Raw genomic sequence first — 7341 nt, 5'->3', positions numbered from 1 at the left:
GGGAAGGAGGGAAGGAAGGACGGGTTGGAGGAAAGAAGGAAGGAGGGAAGGAGGGAAGGAAGGAAGGAGGGAAGGAAGGAGGGAAAGAAGGAAAGAAGGAAGGAAGGAGGAAGGAAGGAGGGAAGGAAGGAGGGAAGGAAGGAAGGAAGGAAGGAAGGAGGGAAGGGAAGGAGGGAGGAAGGAAGGAGGGAGGAAGAAGGAAGGAGGGAAGGAGGGAAGGAAGGAAGGAGGGAAAGGAAGGAAGGAGGGAAGGAAGGAAGGAGGGAAAGAAGGAAGGAGGGAAGGAGGGAAGGAAGGAAGGAAGGAAGGAAGGAAGAAGGAAGGAAGGAAGGAAGGAAGGAGGAAGGAAGGAAGGAAGGAAGGAGGGAAGGAAGGAAGGAAGGAAGGAGGGAAGGAGGGAAGGAAGGAGGGAAGGAAGGAAGGAAGGAGGAAGAAGGAGGGAAGGAAGGAGGAAGGAAGGAAGGAGGGGAACGAAGGAAGGAAGGAAGGAGGGAAGGAAGGAGGGAAGGAAGGAAGGAGGGAACGAAGGAAGGAAGGAAGGGAAGGAGAGGAAGGAAGGAAGGAGAGAAGGAAGGAGGGAAGGAAGGAGGGAAGGACGGAAGGAGGAAGGAAGGAAGGAAGGAGGGAAGGAAGGAGAGAAGGAAGGAGGGAAGGAAGGAGGGAGAAGGAAGGAGGAGGGAAGAAGGAAGGAGGAGGAGGAAGGAGGGAAGGAAGGAAGGAAGGAAGGAGGAGAAGGAAGGAAGGAGGAGGAAGGTAGGGAAGGAAGGAAGGAGGGGAAGGAAGGAGGGAAGGAAGGAGGGAAGGAAGGAGGGAAGGAAGGAAGGAAGGAAGGAAGGAAGGAAGGAAGAAGGGAAGGAAGGAGGAAGGAGGGAAGGAAGGAAGGAGGGAAGGAAGGAAGGAAGGAGGGAAGGAGGGAAGGAAGGACGGGTTGGAGGGAAAGAAGGAAGGAGGGAAGGAGGGAAGGAAGGAAGGAGGGAAGGAAGGAGGGAAAGAAGGAAAGAAGGAAGGAAGGAAGGAGGGAAGGAAGGAGGGAAGGAAGGAGGGAAGGAAGGAAGGAAGGAGGGAAGGAAGGAGGGAAGGAAGGAAGGAGGGAAGAAGAAGGTGGGAAGGAGGGAAGGAAGGAAGGAAGGAAGGAAGGAAGGAGGGGAAGGAAGGAGGGAAGGAAGGAAGGAGGGAAAGAAGGAAGGAGGGAAGGAGGGAAGGAAGGAAGGAGGGAAGGAAGGAGGGAAAGAAGGAAAGAAGGAAGGAAGGAAGGAGGGAAGGAGGGAAGGAAGGAAGGAAGGAAGGAAGGAAGGAAGGAGGGAAGGAAGGAGGGAAGAAGGAAGGAAGGCAGGAGGGAAGGAGGGAAGGAGGGAAGGAAGGAGGGAAGAAAGGAAGGAGGGAAGGAAGGAAGGAAGGAAGGAGGGAAGGAAGAGGATGGTGTTGCTGACCTGTGCCTCAGTTTCCCCCCGTGCCAGCCTGGGCTAGGTCTGGGCCTGGGTGGGGTTCATGTCTCCCCCTGGGCGTCCGTGGGTCCGAGGGCTGTGGACGTGGGTCTCCGCCATCCGCCGCCAGGCCTCAGTTTACCTACAACGAGGAAGGAAGTGCGTCACCTTCCCGGCAGGAAGTTACACCAGGATTTCCCACACACACAACCCCTCATTCCAGGGGGTCCAGGCTTCCGTCCGTCTGTCTGTCTATGTTCTGAGGGTCAAGGGCATGGGACAGAGGGAAACTGAGTCAGGAAGGGAATCCTTGCACTGATGATCAGTGAATGATGAACATGTTACTAATTAATGACTGACGCACCATTGACCACTTCCCTCACCAGGCCTGCCTCAGTTTACCCCAACGCTCCCCATTCTCAGAGAGAGACAGACAGACAGACAGACAGAGACCCAGCCAGGAACTAACCACCCCCCCATCACCCCAACACAGGAAGAAGAATCATCCAATCTGATTTCCACTTCCTGTTGTTCACTTCCATTCAACTGATATATCTAGATATCTATCACGTCTACCATGTATACCAGAGAGAGACAGACATCCATCCATCCACCCATCTATCTATCCATCCATCCACCCAATCCATCCATCCATCCATCCACCCATCCATCCACCCCCATCCATCCATCCATCCCCCCATCCACCCCCCATCCCCATCCATCCATCCCATCCATCCACCATCACCCATCCATCCACCATCCACCCACCCCACCCATCCATCCATCCATCCAACCATTCACCATCCATCCCCCACCATCCATCCACCATCCATCCATCCCACCACCCATCCATCCACCCACCCATCCATCCACCCACCCATCCATCATCCATCCATCCACCACCATCCATCCCCATCCATCCCACCCATCCATCCACCACCCATCCACCCATCCATCCACCCACCCATCCATCCATCCATCCATCCACCACCATCATCCCACCACCCATCCACCCATCACACCCTTCCTTCCATCCACCCATCCATCCCACCCATCCCATCCCACCCATCCATCCATCCATCCATCCATCCATCCATCCACCCATCCATCACCCATCCATCCATCCACCACCCACCATCCACCCACCCATCCCATCCAACCACCCATCCACCATCCACCACCCATCCATCCATCCATCCATCCATCATCCAACCACTACCACCCATCCATCACCATCCATCCACCCACCCATCCATCCACACCCATCCACCATCCACCCATCCACCACCCACCCATCCATCCACCCACCCATCCAACCATCCCATCCATCCACCCATCCACCATCCACCACCCATCCATCCACCCACCCATCCATCCCACCCATCCCCTCCACCCATCCACACCATCCCCCACCCATCCACCACCATCCACCCATCCATCCATCCCCATCCATCCCACCCATCCACCCACCACCCATCCATCCTCCACCCATCCATCACCCATCCATCCATCCACCCATCCATCCACCCCATCCATCCACCATCCATCCATCCATCCACCATCCATCCATCCATCCCATCACTCATCCACCACATCCACCCTCCATCACCATCCCATCCACCCATCCCATCCACCCATCCATCCATCCATCCATCCACCCATCCATCCATCCATCCACCCATCCACCATCCATCCATCCATCCACCACCCACACCATCCACATCCATCCATCCACCCATCCATCCCATCCACACCATCCATCCACCCATCCATCCATCCACCCATCCACCATCCATCCACCCATCCATCCACCACCATCCATCCATCCATCCATCCATCCATCCATCCACCCATCCATCCACCCATCCATCCATCCATTCATCCACCCATCCATCCATCCATCCATCCACCCACCCATCCATCCATCACCCATCCACCCATCCATCCATCCACCCACCCATCCATCCATCCATCCATCCATCCATCCACTCATCCACCCATCCATCCATCCATCCATCCATCCACCCATCCACCCACCCATCCATCCACCCATCCACCCATCCATCCATCCATCCACCCATCCACCCATCCACCATCCATCCATCCACCCATCCATCCACCCATCCATCCACCCATCCACCCATCCATCCATCCATCCATCCACCCATCCACTCATCCACCCATCCATCCATCCACCCATCCATCCACCCACCCATCCATCCACCCATCCACCCATCCATCCATCCATCCACCCATCCACCCATCCACCCATCCACCCATCCACCCATCCACCCATCCACCCATCCATCCATCCACCCATCCACCCAAAAGGAAGGAGGGAAGGAAGGAAGGAGGGAAGGAAGGAAGGAGGGAAGGAAGGAGGGAAGGAAGGAGGGAAGGAAGGAGGGAAGGAAGGAGGGAAGGAAGGAGGGAGGGAAGGAGGGAAGGAAGGAGGGAAGGAAGGATTCCTCTTCCCCCCATCTCCTGAGCCCCCCTTGCTGGGTGTCCTCACCTCTGTCTGTCCGTCCCCCCTGTGCCTCAGTTTCCCCTCAGGTCATGCTTCGGGTCCAGGCGTCTCCCTCCTTTCCTGGTTGGGGGGAAGGAGGGAAGGAGGAGGCGGGAGGGGACGTCGAGTCACGCGAGTCCCACTGCAGCAGAAATCAGAGGGAAACGAGACCCGTGTCAAGATGGAATGAATGATATCAGGTTGGAATGAATGATATTAAATTGATATCCAACTGGAATTAATGATATCATATTGGAATTAATGATACCAGGCTGATATAAAATTGGAATTAATGATACCAGGTTGATATCCTGTTGGAATTAATGATGTAAAATTGATATCCAACTGGAATTAATGATATCATACTGGAACTAATGATACCAGGCTGATATAAAATTGGAATTAATGATACCAGGTTGATATCCTGTTGGAATTAATGATATTAAATTGATATCCAATTGGAATTAATGATATTAAATTGATATCCAATTGGAATTAATGATATCATACTGGAATTAATGATACCAGGCTGATGTAAGATTGGAATGAATGATACCAGGTTGATATCCAGTTGGAATTAATGATGTAAAATTGATATCCAACTGGAATTAATGATATCATACTGGAATTAATGATACCAGGCTGATATAAAATTGGAATGAATGATACCAGGTTGATATCCAGTTGGAATTAATGATGTAAAATTGATATCCAACTGGAATTAATGATATCATACTGGAATTAATGATACCAGGCTGATGTAAGATTGGAATGAATGATACCAGGTTGATATCAAGTTGGAATTAATGATGTAAAATTGATATCCAGTTGGAATTAATGATATCATACTGGAATTAATGATACCAGGCTCATCTAAGATTGGAATGAATGATACCAGGTTGATATCCTGTTGGAATTAATGATGTTAAATTGATATCCAGTTGGAATTAATGATACCATATTGGAATTAATGATACCCCGGTGGACCTCAGGTTGGAATTAATGACGTCAGAGGGAATCTCAGGTTGGAATTAATGATACCAAACTGGTATGCAATTGGAATGAATGATACCAAGGTGGTATCATTCATTCCCTGTGATCAATTAACTCCGATCAGTGATCCCACTCCCCAGGTCCCCCTTCCAGAATACAAGTCCCCACTTTCCATCCCATCCCAGCCCTTGTTAGGACCCAAACCCATCCCCCCCCATCCCCCTTCCAGAATACAAGTCCCCCCTCCTCCCCAGCCCAGGATCATTCCCAACTCCCCCTCCTCCTCCCATCCCTTCACTACCCCTCAGGTCTACCTGGTAGAATACAAGTCCCCCCCCCTTCTCCGCATTCCAGGCTCATCCCCAGCTCCCCCTCTTCCTCCCTGTGCACCCCATCCCCTCCCTGGGCCCTAACCCACCCCCGCAGGTCCCCCTTCCAGAATACAAGTCCCCATCCCTTCCTAGTTCCTAACCCCCCCCCTCCCAGATCCCTGTTCCAGAATACAAGTCCTCCCCCTTCCCCAGCCCAGGATTCTCCCCATCTCCCTCCGCAGCCCCTTCCTTCTCTACCCCCTCCTGATCCCCCTTCCAGAATACAAGTCCCCCCCTCCCCATCCCATCCTTTCCTAGGCCCTAACCCTCTCCAGATCCCCCTTCTAGAACACAAGTTCCTCCCATTTCCCCTCCATGCCTTCCCCTTTCCCCCAGATCCTCCTTCCAGAATTCAAGTCCCCCCTCCCCATCCCAGTCGTTCCCAGGCCTTCCCCCTCCCCCCAGATCCCCTTTTCCAAATACAAGTCCCGCCACTTCCCCCCATCCTTCACATCCCCCTTTCAGAATACAAGTGCCTCCTCCCCACCCCAGCCCTTGGTAGGCCGTAACCCCCCCCTCAGATCCCCCTTTCCAAATACTAGTCCCCGGCCAACGGCCTCCCCGCCCTCCAGATCCCCCTTCCAGCACACAAGTCCCCCCCTCCCCATTCCATCCGTCTCTAGGCCGCCAAATCCCCCCCCAGATCTCCCTTTCCAAATACAAGTCCCCCCACGTCCTCCCCCCGGCCTCCCCCTCAGATCCCCTTTCCAGAACACAAGCCACCCCTTCCCCATCCCATCCTTTTCTAGGCCGCAACCCCCCCCCCCCAGATCCCCATTTCCAAATACAAGTCCCCCCCATCCTCCTCCGGCCTCCCCCTCAGATCCCCCTTGCAGAATTGAAGTCTCCCCTCCCCACCCCGGCCCTTCCTCGGCCCTCAGTCCCCCCCCCCGATCCCCCTTTCCAAATACAAGTCCCCTTCCCCCCCCCGGATCCCCCTTCCAGAATATAAGTCCCCCCCCCATTCACAGTGCACGGTCTCCAGTCTCCCTCCAGATCCCCCTTCCATAATACAAGCCCCCCCCCTCCCCATCGCGGCCTTCTCCTTCCTCACAGATCCTCATTTCCAAATACAAGTCCCCCCACGTCCTCCCCAGGCCTCCCCCTCGGATCCCCCTTCCAGCACACAAGTCCCCCCTCCCCACCCCGGCCCTTCCTCGGCCCTCCCCACTTCCCCCCGATCCCCCTTTCCAAATACAAGTCCCCCCCTACCCCCCCTCCAGATCCCCCTTCCAGCACACAAGTCCCCCCCTCCCCACCCCGGCCCTTCCTCGGCCCTCCCCACCCCCCCCTCCGATCCCCCTTTCCAAATACAAGTCCCCCTCCCACGGCCTCCCCCCCTCCAGATCCCCGTTCCAGAATACAAGCCCCCCCCCCTCCCCATCGCGGCCCTCCCCTTCCTCCCAGATCCCCGTTTCCAAATACAAGCCCCCTTCCCCCCCCCTCCAGATCCCCCTTCCAGCACACAAGTCCCCCCCCTCCCCCCCCACCCCTTTACCAGGCCCTCCCCTTCCTCCCAGATCCCCCTTTCCAAATACAAGTCCCCCCACGTCTTTCCCCTCAGATCCCCCTTCCAGAATACAAGTCCCCCTCCCCACCCCGGCCCTTCCTCGGCCGTCCCCTCCCCCCCCGATCCCCCTTTCCAAATACAAGTCCCCCCTCCCACGGCCTCCCCCCCCTTCCAGATCCCCGTTCCAGAATACAAGCCCCCCCCTCCCCATCGAGGCCTTCCCCTTCCTCCCAGATCCCCCTTTCCAAATACAAGTCCCCCCGTCGCCGTCCCGCTCCGTCGTTACCTCGGGGGTCCCTGCGCCGCGCGCCAGCCGCCCACTGCGCACGCGCGGCCTCGGGGGGCCCCGCCCCGCCCCCCCCGCCAATCAGCGCGGCGCCCGCGGCCTTCGCCCCGCCCCCCACGCTGCGTGACGTGCGTCAGGGACGCGCTCACGGTCACTTTTGGTCTTCCTCGCTTCCTATTGGTCGGTTGGAGGAAGTCCCGCCCTCCCCTGACCCAATGGGAACGTGCAGAGTCTTAGTCCCGCCCCCCCAC

At 55.9% G+C, this 7341-nt stretch overlaps 1 long non-coding RNA gene across 1 annotated transcript; it reads right to left on the bottom strand.

Annotated features, from left to right (window-relative positions):
* Positions 1 to 1437: 1437 nt before the first annotated feature.
* On the bottom strand, positions 1438 to 7119 carry LOC122102656. Its single transcript, XR_006146540.1, has 3 exons — positions 7091 to 7119; positions 3937 to 4072; positions 1438 to 1566 (listed from the first exon to the last, which is right to left on the bottom strand). It is a non-coding gene; the product is annotated as an uncharacterized LOC122102656 (long non-coding RNA).
* Positions 7120 to 7341: the final 222 nt, after the last annotated feature.

The sequence above is a fragment of the Dipodomys spectabilis genome, unplaced genomic scaffold, assembly GCF_019054845.1.
Source record: "Dipodomys spectabilis isolate Male_0828 unplaced genomic scaffold, ASM1905484v1 ptg000821l, whole genome shotgun sequence".
Classification (NCBI taxonomy): domain Eukaryota; kingdom Metazoa; phylum Chordata; class Mammalia; order Rodentia; family Heteromyidae; genus Dipodomys; species Dipodomys spectabilis.
This window is presented reverse-complemented; position numbering and strand designations above follow the sequence as displayed.